General features: G+C 44.7%; 2 protein-coding genes across 4 annotated transcripts in view; one reads left to right on the top strand and one right to left on the bottom strand.

Moving 5' to 3' along the window:
* The window catches only part of LOC104668434 (HLA class I histocompatibility antigen, A-30 alpha chain), a 329,434-nt gene that overhangs the window by 41,462 nt on the left and 273,489 nt on the right, over window positions 1-14,483 (bottom strand). The window lies entirely within an intron of this gene.
* The window catches only part of TRIM26 (tripartite motif containing 26), a 29,353-nt gene continuing 27,675 nt past the window's right edge, over window positions 12,806-14,483 (top strand). Inside the window, exon 1 of one of the 2 annotated variants that reach the window (XM_010368169.2) lies at window positions 12,806-12,948. The gene's annotated coding sequence lies outside the window, so the exon portion shown is untranslated. The remainder of the gene's footprint in view (window positions 12,949-14,483) is intronic. The other variant, XM_010368168.2, reaches the window with a different exon arrangement.

The raw sequence follows: 14,483 nt of genomic DNA, 5'->3' as shown, positions 1-14,483 counted from the left end.
CTTGCCCTGAATTATTTCTTGCACGAGATCCAAGAACCCTCTCTTGGGGTCTGGATAGGGACCTCTTTCCTGTAACAGGACCACCTTCCACAAATGGACCCAGGTTCAGTGTCCACTCTGATTCACTGTCCCATTCTGCCCTCCCTAAAGTGCCTAAACCCGGCACTTTGCCACTGGTTTCACACATCTGGGGTGAAGAACTCTTCTTGGTTTGTCTGGAACCTTCCTGGTTTTGCATGGAAAGTCCTGTGTCCTGGGAAACTCCGCAGTCCCAGGCATCCTATACCATGCTTCATTTGTCAAAGACTGTGACCCAAAAAAATTGTGAACAATGATTTTATTGCAAAATGTTGGAAACTCTGTATAAAGTACTTGTACAGTATGCTGTGAAAATAGGGAATTTGTATTGGGTATTTGATTTTGTAACACTTTTCTGATTATAAAAGCATTAAATGCACATTTGGAGGTACTTGGAGAGAAAAAGGAAAGCCTAAAGCAATGTTTTTCAAGTTTTGCTATGTGTAAGAATATCTCGCTTGAAATGTAGAGTCCCAGGTTGCAACGCAAGAGTGTGCATCAGGAAGAGTGGAGTGTTGCCCAGAAATCTGGAAGGTAAGATAAAAGGGTAGACACTAATAGTAGCTTAAATGAGTTGAGAGTCTCGTCTACGTTTTGCATGTCTAACAGACTCTCAAAATTAGCATATCCAAAATCAGATCCAAATCCTCTTCCCTGGTCTGTCCCTGCCCATAGCCCTACCCTCTGTCAAGTCTTTCCCATCTCAGCGTCCTTCCAGTTGCTCAAGCCAAACACCTGGGCATCATCCTTGTCTTTATTGTTCCTATCACACCATACCTAATCGTGTTGATTCTATCTTCAGATGTATTCTGAACTTGACTATTTCCCACAACCCCCATCATCACTTGCCTAGTTTATTTCAATGGCCTTCTGAGAAGTGTTGCTGCCTCCATTCTTGTTTCCTTGGTTCCATTTTCAACAGAGGAGCCAGAGAAATTAAAACATGAGTTAAAGCCTATAGTCAGAGCCTATCGTCCTTTGTTGTTTTAGTGCCATCCATCTCACTCAAAGTAGAATCAAAGCCCTTAGAATAGTCCACATAGTCCTACCCAGTCTGGACCCACTCACTTCCGTTGAGCTGATGACCTCATGTCCTGCACTTCACCCCTCCTTCACTCTGGTCCAGACACTGGCATCCCTACTGCTCCTTATACTTGCTAGGCATGCTTCTGCCTCAAGGCCTTTGTGCAGACTCTTCCCAGTTGCCTAGAACACATTTCTCTCAGATATTCTCAAAGCTGGCTCTCTTACCTCTTTCAGGTGTTTGCTGAAATATAACTTTCTCTGTAAGGACTTCTCTAACCTCTCTATTTAAAATTGTGACATTTTCTCCCCACTCCCTATTCTCCTTCTTGGTTTATGTTAATTCATAGTACCTGTCACCATCTAATATTACAATTTTTTTTTCCTTTTTGAGACCGAGTCTTGCTCTGTTGCTCAGGCTGGAGTGCAGTGGCAGAATCTTGGCTCACTGCAACCTCTGCCTCCCAGGTTCAAGCGGTCCTCCTGCCTCAGCCTCCCAAATAGCTGAGATTATAGGTGTGTGCCACCATGCCCTGCCAATTTTTTGTATTTTTAGAAGAGACAGGGTTTCACCATGTTAGCCAGGATGGTCTTGATCTCCTGACCTCATGATCCACCTGCCTCGGCCTCCCAAAGTGCTGGGATTACAGGCATGAGCCACTGTGTCCGGCATATTACAAATTTTTTATTACTTTGTTCATGGTTTGCCTTCCTCCAACAGAACACAAGCTTCACTGAGATTTTTGTCTGTTTTGTCACCGCATTATTCCCAGCACCCAGAAGAGCACTTAGCATAAAGTAGATGCTCAGTGAGTATTGGTGAGGGCATGGATGAATACATAACATATGACAGAGCTGGCAGTGCAAAACAGTGGAGAAAATTAGAGACTGTGCATTAGATGACACTGAGATAATAAGTCAACCATATGGAAAAAGGGGGAAACATATATTTTGCTCTAAACACAAAAATTAATTCCAGATCTATAAAGATTTACATATGAAAGGCAAATGTCTTAGTTGTTCAGGCCTTTATAACAAAAATACCATAGACTGGGTGGCTTAAATAACAACCACTTAGTTCTCATTGTGCTAGAAGGTAGGGGAAGTCTGAGCTCAGGGTGCCAGCACAGTCAGTTTCAGATGAAGGTTCTCTTCTGGGTCGCAGACTGCTAACTTCTCATTGTATCTTCACATGGTAGAAGAGACAAGGGAGCTTTCTGGGGTCTCTTTCATAAGGGCACAAATCCCATTCAGTAGTGCTCTGATCTCATGATCTAATCACCTCCCAAAGGCCCCACCTCCAAATACCATCACACTGAGGATTAGGTTTTAACATATGAATTTTGGGAGGGACACAAGCATTCAGTCTATAGCAGCTAAACTGAAAAATGTTTAGTCAATAATACAGATTACCTTTGTAATCTCGAGACAAGGTAGGACTTATTAAACTAGACTAAGAGTCCAAAACCTAAAGATTGATACATTTAGTTACTTTAGAGTGAAAAAAAAAAAAAAGCTTCTCTCTTCTCAAAAGATGACATAAAGAGAAAGAAAAGACAAGCCAGAAACTCCAAGAAGATGTTTGTTACACATATAACCAACAAGGAATTAGTGTCCAAAATATACAAAAAACAAATACTTCCCATAAATCTGAAACTAACTCATCTGTTCCATAGGACTGATTTTTTTTTTTTTTTTAATAAACATAGAAATTTACCCTACAAGTCTTAAAACTTGAGAAACTCACATTTGTCTTATCTGAGTTCCTTTCTCAGGAAATTGACCATCAGGGCTCCCTGGTAGTATCAGGAAACTGAAACTTACCAGATCACTGCCATCTGGTAAGACACCAGACCCCTCACCCTTCATGATTGCCTAACTGACCCCAGGCTGCCTGTTGACCAACTCCCCTTCTTTACCCCTCCCTAATTCCTGTTTTCCCATATGTAGTTACATTTCTTCCCGGCTATATAAACCCTTAATTTTAATCAGTTGATAAGAGGAGACAGAGTTAAGAGTGATCTCTGAGCTCCTCAGTTGCAACACCCAAATAAAGCCTTCTTCCCTCGCAATACTTGTCGTCTCAGTGATTGGCTTACTGTGCAGTGAGCAACCTAGACCAAATCCTTGGCATTTTGGTAACAAATCCAAAAGAAAACTAAAAATAGCCAATAGAAGAAAGTATAAAAAGCATAAAAGACATTATATAGAAAGAGAAATACGGCCGGGCGCGGTGGCTCAAGCCTGTAATCCCAGCACTTTGGGAGGCCGAGACGGGCGGATCATGAGGTCAGGAGTTCAAGACCATCCTGGCTAACACGGTGAAACCCCGTCTCTATTAAAAAATACAAAAAGCTAGCCGGGCGAGGTGGCTGGCGCCTGTAGTCCCAGCTACAGGCTGGGAGGCTGTGGTCAGGAGGCTAAGGCAGGAGAATGGCGTAAACCCGGGAGGCGGAGCTTGCAGTGAGCTGAGATCCGGCCACTGCACTCCAGCCCGGGTGACAGAGCAAGACTCCGTCTCAAAAAACAAAAAAAAAGAAAAGAAAAAAGAAAGAGAAATACAACTGGCCAAAAAAAAAAAAAAAAGGAAAAGAAAGAAAAGAAAAATGCTCAGCTTCATTAATAATTAGGAAAATGCACATTAAAGCTAAATGCAATAACATTTCACACACATCAAAATGGCAAAAGTCAAAAGTCTGACAATTCCAAGTGAAGTTGCAGGTGTGATTTAATGGGAATTTCATCTGCCAGTAAAGGAAATGTAGATTATACAACCACAGGGAAATAGTCTCCCCTCACAAAATAATACTATATATATTGCAACCACATTCTAAGACTCAGAAATTTCACTACTAGTTACATATTCTAAAAAGTCTTGCAGGTATGTGCCAGGGTACATGTAGGAGAATGTTCGTAGCATCATTGATTATAACAGCAAAACTATGAAGATAAACCAAGTTCTAAGAGTAGTAAAACGGAGAAGAAAAAAACATGGGACTTTCAAATTTGGAATACTACACAGCAGTGAAAATGACAAGCCAAAGCTATATGCATCAAGATGGTGAATCTCAAAAATAAAGACAAGTCACAGAAGAACACGTACATTACAATTCCATGTATACAAAGTTTAAAAATAGGCAAAACTAGACAATATCCTGTTTAGGGATACATACATGTATCAAGGAAGTATAAAGAAAAGCTAGGATGGCCGGTGTGGTGGCTCATGTCTTTAATACTAGCACTATGGGAGGTTGAGGCAGTAGGATTGCTTGAGGCCAGGAGTTTGAGACAAGCCTGGGTGACATAGCTAGACACCATCTCTACAATAATAATAACAATAAAAAAGGCCGGGCGCGGTGGCTCAAGCCTGTAATCCCAGCACTTTGGGAGGCCGAGACGGGTGGATCACGAGGTCAGGAGATCGAGACTATCCTGGCTAAGATGGTGAAACCCCGTCTCTACTAAAAAATAAAAAAAACTAGCTGGGTGAGGTGGCGGGCGCCTGTAGTCCCAGCTACACGGGAGGCTGAGGCAGGAGAATGGCGTGAACCCGGGAGGCGGAGCTTGCAATGAGCTGAGATTCGGCCACTGCACTCCAGCCCGGCTGACAGAGCGAGACTCCGTCTCAAAAAAAAATAAAAATAAAAATAAAAAAATAAAAAAAAGCTCACTGGAGCCAGGCGTGGTGGCTCACACCTGTAATCCCAGCACTTTGGGAAGCTGAGGCAGGTGGATCACCTGTGGTCAGGAGTTCAAGACCAGCCTGGCCAACATGGTGAAACTCCGTCTTAACTAAAAATACAAAAAAAATAGCTGGGCTTGGTGGCAGGGCACCTGTAATCCCAGCTACTTTGGTAGGCTGAGGCAGGAGAATTGCTTGAACCTGGGAGGTGGAGGTTACAGTGAACAGAGATTGCACCATTGCACTCCAGCCTGGGTGACAAGAGCGAAATTCTGTCTCAAAAAAAAAAAAAAAAAAAAAAAAAAAAAAAAAGAAAGAAAGAAAGAAAAGAAAAGAAAAGAAGAAAGGAAACGAAAGGAAAAGAAAAGCTCACTAGGCATGGTGGTATGAGCCTGTAGTCCCAGCTACTCTGGAGGCTGAGGTGGGAAGATCCCTTGGGCTCGGGAGTTCACATGCTGCAGTGAGCTATAATTGTGCCACTGCACTCCAGCCTGGATGACTGAGACCCAATCTCTTAAAAATAAAAATAAAAGCTGGGCGTGGTGGCTCATGCCTGTAATCCCAGCACTTTGGAAGGCCGATGGGGCAGATCACGAAGTCAGAAGATTGAGACCATCCTGGCTAACACGGTGAAACCTGGTCTCTACTAAAAATACAAAAAATTAGCTGGGTGTGGTGGCACGTGCCTGTAGTCCCAGCTACTCAGGAGGCTGAGGCAAGAGAATTGCTTGAACCCAGGAGGCAGAGGTTGCCATGAGCTAAGATCGCGCCACTGCACTCCAGCCTGGGTGACTGGAGTGAGACTCTTTCTCAAAAAATAAAAATAAAAATAAAAGCTAGGGAATGATCATCACGAAAAAATGCAGCTCTAGCAAAGAGAGAGGGAGAGTGATCTATTGGTTAGGGGAACACAATAAAAGATATTGGAAATATTTGATTGCTTAGAGTGAGAGATGATTACATAATATCCTTTATTATCTCAATATTTTTAAATGTATATATGGATTATATGTACACTTTTGAACACATATTTCATAGTTTTTGAGTAAAGAAGGACAGAAAGGGAAACAGAGAACAGGTACAGACAGTATTTTCTAATTTTGCTGTAAATGTGGAGCAGGAAAGTAGGAGAGTACCTGAAGCAAAATCCTTTTAAAAACTGATGTTACTGGCCAGGCGCAGTGGCTCACGCCTGTAATCCCAGCACTTTGGGAGGTGGGCGGCGGGGCGGATCACCTGAGGTCAGGAGTTCAAGACCAGCCTGGCCAACATGGTGAAACTCCGTCTCTACCAAAAATACAAAATTAGCCGGGAGTGGTGGAGGCAGGGGTGGGGGTGGGGTGGGGGTGGGAGTGGCGGGGGCCGGTGGCGCCTGCAGTCCCAGCTACTGGGAAGGCCTGAGGCAGGAGAATCCCTTGAAACCCAGAGGCGGAGGTTGCAATGAGCTGAGATGATGCCATTGCTTTCCAGCCTGGATAACAAGAGCAAAACTCCATTAAAAAAAAAAAAAAGTATGGTATCAAGGAGTTTGTTTTGTTTTGTTTTTTAATACTATATATTATAACATGTTTGTATGCTCATGAGAATAATTCAGTGAAACGGTAAAAAAAATTGCTGAAGCAGAAGAGTAGATATTTACAAATGGTTAGTTTTTTGAGAAAACAAGAGAGGATGGGATCTAACCTCATCAGGGAGAGTAGAGACATCAAGGTGGTTCTACTATGGCAGAACTTGCTGGAAACCTACTCTCTAGGGTGCAGGCAAAAGCTCTTCATACCAGACACACTCCAGTATAAAACCCCTTCAGGAGGGGTGCCTAAGGAAGTTGCTCGCTGCTGGGTGTTGCTGACTGTGACTGAAGTAACTGGACACTAGGTAAGTTTTGGGTGCTGCAGGAGCAGGTGCTGGGAAACCATGTACTCACTGCAGGAATCTGGCAAACAGCACACCAGAACCAGGAAGCAAAATCGTTTTTCCCTGCAGTGACTCTCCAGTGCCCTCTGCTGACAAAGCTTCAGGGCCAGTTTGCAAAGAAAACATATTTAAAATATTCAGGATCATTTTTGGAGCTGAGAGGCAGTAAATCCATAACTGACAAACTGGGGAATGGAAGGATCAGGCTGACAATACCTGAATCTTCCATCAAATCTACCATAACTAAAAGTGGGATGAGATCATATACCTCTAAATGTGATACAATAGGTACACAGCACTGCTTTTGAAGTATTCTCCTTAAAAAATTGAACCCAGCCGGGAGCGGTGGCTTACACCTGTAATCCTAGCACTTTGGGGTGCCGAAACGGGCAAGTCACTTGAGGTCAGGAGTTTGAGACCAGCCTGGTCCAACGTTGTGAAATCCCGTTTCTACTAAAAATACAAAAATTAGCCTGGCGTAGTGGCGGGCGCCTGTAATCTTAGCTATTCAGGAGGCTGAAGTGGGAGAATGACTTGAACCCAGGAGGTGGAGATTGCAGTGAGCCAAGATCGCGCCACTGGACTCCAGCCTGGGTGACAGAGCGAGACTCCATCTAAAAAAAAACACACACACACACAAAAGCTCAAATCTGATAAAGCCTCTTAAGTAAATAAAAATAAAAGCTAAGGAATGATTATCACAAAAATGCAGATTGACGCTTACTTCTACAGCAGAGAGAGAGACTAGTAGTATCTGGGTTAGGGACACACGGTGAAAGATATTGAAAATGTTTGATTGCTTAGAATGAGAGATGACTACATAGCATCCTTTATTATCTTATGAATCTTAATCTAAGATACACAGGAAATAGAGGAACAAGTTAATTGATACCATGAGGAAGCAGTCAACTAAATCCAGTATGGGGAACATTTTACAGGATAAATGAACTGGGTTCTCCAGCAAATTAATGGAATGAAAATAAGGGAAGTGTAGATTGTTGTAACAAGATTAAGAGACATAATAATAAAATGTAATGTATTGCCAAAGTATAATCTTTAAGAGTCAATGACAGTATCCTATACAAAGAAAAAGTGAGCATGTTTCAAAGATGTACTAACAAGAGACTAGTAAAAAAGAACTAGTTCAAAGAGAATTTAGAAGATTGAATATACATACACTGGACATACCTCTTCTATACTTCCACTGAATAAAATTCATTGACATTGCTATTGATCAAGAATCATTTGCATTGATATCACTTTTAGACAAGTTCATGTCTACCCCTAAAGAGTACTCTAAATACCCTAAAATACTAAATTAAAGTTAAACTACCCTAAAGAATTAGATAATTTTACGTAGGCCTATTAGAAAATGCTACAATGTCGTTCAGGCGTGGTGGATCAAGCCTGTAATGCCAGCACTTTGGGAGGCCAAGGCAGGAGGATTGCTTGGGTCCAGGAGTTTGAGACCAGCCTGGGCAACATGGCCAGAACTTGTCTCTACAAAAAATACAAAAATTAGCCAGGCATGGTGGCACAAACCTGTCCCAAATACTCAGGAGGCTGAGGTGGGAGAATTACATTAGTTCAGGAGGTAGAGGCTGCAGTGAGCCATGATTGCACCACTGCACTCTAACCTGGGTGACAGAGTGAGACCCTGTTTCAAAAACAAAAAAAAAAAATTTTTTTAAGTTGAATTTGTCATTATATATTATACAATATATTTTCACTAACTTTTGAGCTAATAAGACATTTAAAAGTCACCAAATTTGGAATACAAAGTATTTCAAATGACATTCCAAGTCATATAAGAGATTGGTTCAGCCTACGCTTTCTGTTCAAAACCCAGTAGTTAATGCTATTAGCATTCAAAATGCCTTTTTTCCTTTTAAAAAGGATAGTTAAACCTGTTATTTTTTACCCTGCAGCCAATTCTTAGCATAAAGCAGGCAGATTTTAGCAGCACAAAAGTTATTTATTAGCTTATGCCTCTACCAGAAAACAGAAATGTTGGCTTAAAATTGTTTCATTGATGTAACTTTTACTTTTTCCTTTACAGATATTCATTTATTCATTCTGGCCCTAATACCAAGGTATCCTTCACACAAAAGATTCAAACAGATTCTTTGCATCTTTACCAATGGAAGTTTCATGTTTTCAAGTTGTTTGTTTGTTTGCTTGTTTTTTGTTTGGAGGCCTCTTTCCAAGCACTCTAGTATTCTTAAAATCCTGATATTCTGAATGCTGTATTTTAGCTCAATATATTTATATTAAACGTAGGGGAAAAAACTAATATGTTTTCCTTACCCATCACAAGGTCTATGTGGAAACTCCAATAAAAAAGAAGAGACTAACAAGAGAGAAGCATGCACATTTATTTTATTCAAGTTTTACATGACATGGGAACTTTCAGAAACAAAAACCCAAAGAAATGGGGACATTTGTGTAGCGGTGTGGACAGTCAGGCAGATGTATGATTGCATGGACAAAAGTGTATGAGCTAACGGTGATAAACTGAAAACTTAGCAAGGCCTGTCTATTCAGTTTCTTCTTGGCATACCTGTGTGACAGTCCCTCCCTCAGGGCATAGGAGAGGTTGCCTGTCATATGAGGGCCTTCAGATTAAGGAGGTAGGAGGGAGTAGGTCAGAGAGTGACCTTCCTAGATTTTGTGGCCTGCTTCAGGGAAGAAGGGGCGAGGGGAACTCTAGTTTCTATGGCCTGCTTTGGGGGAGAAAGGAGCAAGAGAAGGTCAGAGAAACCTTCGTGTTTCTGCTGTTTTCTCAATTTCCAAGGTGCCATATTTTGGGGTAGCACTTCCTGTACCCTGTCATATACAAACCCATTTTCAGACAGCAGCCTTTAGTTCCTCCTTAGATTAAACCAGAGCTGCTCAAGGAATGTAACTACTAAATCATCTTGCTCCATTTAAGATATTTATTTCAAATGCAAATAATTATACCATACCCTTTGGCCTAGTCAGCACTGATTCACTATTTTAAAGCTTTACATTTAAGCCTCATAACAACCGTACGAAGCAGATCTAGTTACTTCCATGTTACAGAAGAAGAACTTGTGGCACACAGAGGTTGAGCAACTGCCCCAAAGCCTCACAGAAGGTGGCAGACTGGAGAATTCAACCCCATGTAGTTTAGCTCGCTCTTACCCAGCCCCATATGCTGCCCTGGCCTCCATCTGGCATGACCACAGAACTGGAGAGCTACAGGAAGGAATTTCTTTTTCTTTTTCTTTTTTTTTTTTTGAGACGGAGTCTGGCTCTGCCGCCCAGGCTGGAGTGCGGTGGCCGGATCTCAGCTCACTGCAAGCTCCGCCTCCCAGGTTTACGCCATTCTCCTGCCTCCGCCTCCCAAGTAGCTGGGACCTACAGGCGCCCGCCTCGTCGCCTGGCTAGTTTTTTGTATTCTTTAGTAGAGACGGGGTTTCACCGTATTAGTCAGGATGGTCTCGATCTCCCGACCTTGTGATCCGCCCGTCTCGGCCTCCCAAAGTACTGGGATTACAGGCTTGAGCCACCGCGCCCGGCCAGAGGAAGGTAATTTCAACTCTACTTCAGAACCTTAAATGAAGCAGGAAGCTGTAGAGGGGCACAAAGCTACGAAGCTGCTACAAAGCTGTCTCTTCCACCACAAAGCAGAAATTGTGTTCCCAGTGTCCACTGTTGTTACCCTTACTTGGACTTGAGAAGCTGCACCAATCATGATGTAGTGTGGTGGGAGAGGGACTCAGTGCATGACTGATACCCAGCCAAGCAGGGCCAGGCAGCTTTAGAAATGCCCACATTTCATTTAACATACATTTATTTACATGGAAGCCATGTGAGTGGAAGACAGGTGACGTCTCAGCTCTCTTGGGGCTTACATTGAGTGGGAGGAAGATGGAATATAAACACATTTACAAAGAAATGAACAAGGTGCTTTCAAGTGGTAACAAATGCATGAAGAAAGGGAAACAGAATAATGCATGATGGGGAACTGGTTTCAACTGGGTGAGGGAGGAAGACCTTTCTGAGATGCCAATTAAACAGAGACATGACTGACAAGAAGCGGGCAGCCATGAAAGGGGCTGGGGCAGGGAGTTTCAAGACCAGGTGAAAGGTGAAAGCACAGGTACCAAGGGAGAAGTGGCCTGAGGGAGGTCAGAGAGAGTTAAGCGGGGCTGTTATGTCAGTAGCTCCAGCCCTTCCAAGGGTCTTCCATGCCCCTCTAAGTGTGCTGAGAGGATAGAGAATTTTAAGGGGGGTGGTGGATTTGTGGCTGGAATCTGCCCAGAATGGCCTGTGAATGGGCCAAAGACCTCGGAACAGGGAGGAATGCTTAGTGGCACAGCAATTTTTAAAATTTTATTATTACTTTTTTTTGAGACGGAGTCTTGCTCCGTCCCCAGGCTGGAGTGCAGTGGGGAGATCTCGGCTCACTGCAACCTCCACCTCCCGGCTTCAAGCGATTCTCCTGCCTCAGCCTCTCCTGAGTAGCTGGGACTACAGGCGCGTGCCACCACAACCGGCTAATTTTTGTATTTTTAGTAGAGACGCGGTTTCACCATGTTGGCCAGGATGGTCTCGATCTCCTGACCTCGTGATCCGCCGACCTCGGCCTCCCAAAGTGCCGGGATTACAGGCGTGAGCCACCGCGCCCGGCGGCACAGCATTATTTAAGGAGCATCTTAAACACATTTTCTTCCTACAACACCAACTAAAAAAGCAGGTATCAAGAGGGTCTAGGTAGGATGTGCTGAGACCACCTCCAGAGCACAGGCCCGCCAGAGTTGTGCTCAGCAGGTGAGGTCTCCACTACTGCCAGCCCGGAGAGGCAGCGTGAGTTATACCGCTGGACCAAGGGGAAAAAGACAAAATGCAGGGCTGAGGGAGAAGGGAAGGACGCGGGATGTTAAATGTGGGCGTGGTTTCTTCTGAATGTCCCACCCACTCCACCACACTTTGCTTAAATGCAGTGCAAATTTCCCTACCCCCAGCGAAGGAGGGGTGAAGATTCGGCAGGTTTTAGGGTCTAGGACCCTGAGCTCCTCCATTCACGAATACCCAAACAACTGTAGCCCACCCTCTCACCACTGCCTAGGCGGGCGAACAGCGTCCTCAGCTACATCTCCACCCTTAGGAGCAGGGCACTGGCTGAACCGGAGAACCTGCGCCGCCTCTTCCCAGCCTCTGCCAGCCCAGTGCACGAGTTGAACGCCGCTGCCGCCTGGCTGGCCGGGGAAGACGGGGATCTTGACGCAGCGGTGCCTGGGACACAGCAACGGCAGCACAGGGCATGGCCCTGCAGCTGGACTGGACGCGGCGGCTGCAGGCAGAGCAGGAAACGAGGGCAGGCTGGGCAGCGGCGTACGCTTTGGCAGCGTCAGCTTCCGGGGCCGTGGGCCGGGGCGCGCCCGAGCCTCCTGGAAACCTCCCCACCAAGGACCCCGGGAACCCGTGTCTCGGCCCGCTTTGCAGCCTCTGGTTTCTAAATTCAGCGTCAAGGAGCGGAAACAACCCCCCTGAACTGGGCCCAGACCCTTAAGCTCCTGGAACCTCAGTTTTTTCCTTCCGTCGAATGGCGACAATGGCTGGTTGAACGTTATTTTACCTAGGAAGTGATAATTTTAGTAAATAAGTCTCAGAGTATTAGCTTGCTAAAATCCTTTGTCCTGGATGCAACTTTAGGCCACGTTGGGGGAAGGGACTTCGTATTTAATGTTGAGCACCTGGCGAGCGCCACCTTCGCCTCAAATTGCCCTCGGACCCTGATCCAGCACAAGGCCAGAGTTGGGCAGTGAGGGGTCTCGAGAGGTGGAAAGGGGATTATTGCACTCTCAAGAGTCCTACGTAGGGGACTCCTAAGCCTTAGGATTTGATCCCTTATACCGTGTAACAGGCCACCCCAATTACGCGCCAAACTCAGGCTGCGGCTCTTGGCGCAGCCTCTGTCCCGCCTGATTTCAGTTTCCATTTCGCTGCCGTTGGTGCCCCACCGCCCGCGGCTGGCTGGGGATTTGCCCGGTGATCAGTGACGTAAAAGAAACTAAGGTTCCTATTGGAAGGCGGAGTTCGGCAGGAGCCAATCCCGGGGCTGGTCCGGGAGAAATCTCGGCGAAGGGCCCCGAATAGCCGGGAGATTACGGGGCGGGGACGAGCTGTCGCGCTGGTTGTTCGTGGAGGAGCGGGACCCGGAACAGACCGCCGCGAGAGAGGAGGGGCCCGGGCCGGGATTCGCGGCCGGGAGCTCGGGACCGGTGAGTAGGGGGTGTCAAATGAGATACAGCGAAGCAACAGTCTCGCACGCGCCCCGGGTTTGGGGCGCCCCAGCGCGGCCTCCGGGCCCCTGTTCAAAACCGGGCCAGGCCCCCGGGCGGGCTCAGGAGGGGGTCAAGTTCGCTGTGTCCTCTCTGCCAGCCGGATCCCTCCTGTTTGCTTATCCTTCCATTCTCCCACTCCTCTTGGGTCTTTCTCGCTTTCTGGTATCCTGCTCAGACTCCCATCCATTCTAGTCTGCGGAACCAGAAGTAAGCAGGGCCTGGATGACCGTCCGGTTGCTTGGAGCCTGGTAGATAGGCGACTAATCCAGCTCCCTGACCAAAGTGTCATGCTTTCTTTCTTTTTCTTTTTCTTTTTTTTTTTGTTCGGAGTAAACCGGTTTAGCCACAAATACTTGGAGCTGTGCTTTCACTCCTTCCAGCCCATTAGCATTTTTCTTACTGATTTTCTCCCTATTTGGCCTTAGAAAAAAAAGTGTAAATTTAACTTTATGGAGTAAATGGTAGGGACACACTTCCAAATCTCTAGTAGATTTCAAATTTTGACACCACGATTTGTGTGTACTTCAAAAGAGAGGAGAATGACATTCGTTTATACATGCCTTACCCTCCTGTTTTTAACTGTTAGCTGAAATTTAGCTGAAATCGCAATCCCTGTTTTTCCCCAAGTTCAAAAAAATTACCTTGAAAAAATAGGCTTTTTATGTTTCAAAAATTGCAATTTTATTGTTTAAGTGGACTTTATTTTTTACGACACTTAGATTTACAGAAAAATTGAGAAGATAGTACAAAGTTCCCATATGCTCCAAGCTGGGTCCCCAGTTATTAACATCTTACCTCAGTGTGGTACATTTGTTGCAATTAATGAACCAATATCAATACATTATTATTGACCAAAGTCCATAATGTGTTCAGATTTCCTTAGTTTTTACCTCAGTACTTTTTCTATTTCATGATCCCATGCAGGTTACCACATTACATTTAGTTGTCATGTCTCCTGATGCTCCTCTTGGCTGTGGGAGTTTCTCAGACTTGTTTTGATGACCTTGGCAATACTGAAGAATACTGGTCGTATATGTTGTAGGATGCCCCTCTGTTGGAATTTGATGTTTTTCTCCTAAGACTGGGCTTATGCGTAACTGGGAGGAAGACCACAGAGGTGGATTGCCATTTTCATCCCATCGTGTCAAGGGCATGTACTAACATGATTTATAACTTAATGTTGATTTGGCTGAGATAGTGTTTTTCAGGTTTCTCCACTGTACAGTTACCCTCTTTTCCACTCTTTGCATGTACTGTCATCTTTAGAAGGAAGTCACTAAGTGCAGCCCATACCTAGGGAGCCGAGAGTTATATTCCCCCTTCTTGAGGGCAAGGACCTACATATTATTATTTGCAGTTATTCTACATGGAAGATTTGTTTCTTTCTTCTCCCCCATTTATTAATTTATTCAGTGATTAATTTCAGTGTAGACTCAGGGACATTTATTTTATACTTTGGTTTATAATCCAAT

Source organism: Rhinopithecus roxellana, chromosome 4 (assembly GCF_007565055.1).
Source record: "Rhinopithecus roxellana isolate Shanxi Qingling chromosome 4, ASM756505v1, whole genome shotgun sequence".
In the NCBI taxonomy this organism is placed as follows: Eukaryota; Metazoa; Chordata; class Mammalia; order Primates; family Cercopithecidae; genus Rhinopithecus; species Rhinopithecus roxellana.
The sequence above is the reverse complement of the archived record's forward strand: the minus strand, read 5'-3'. Positions and strand labels throughout refer to the sequence as shown.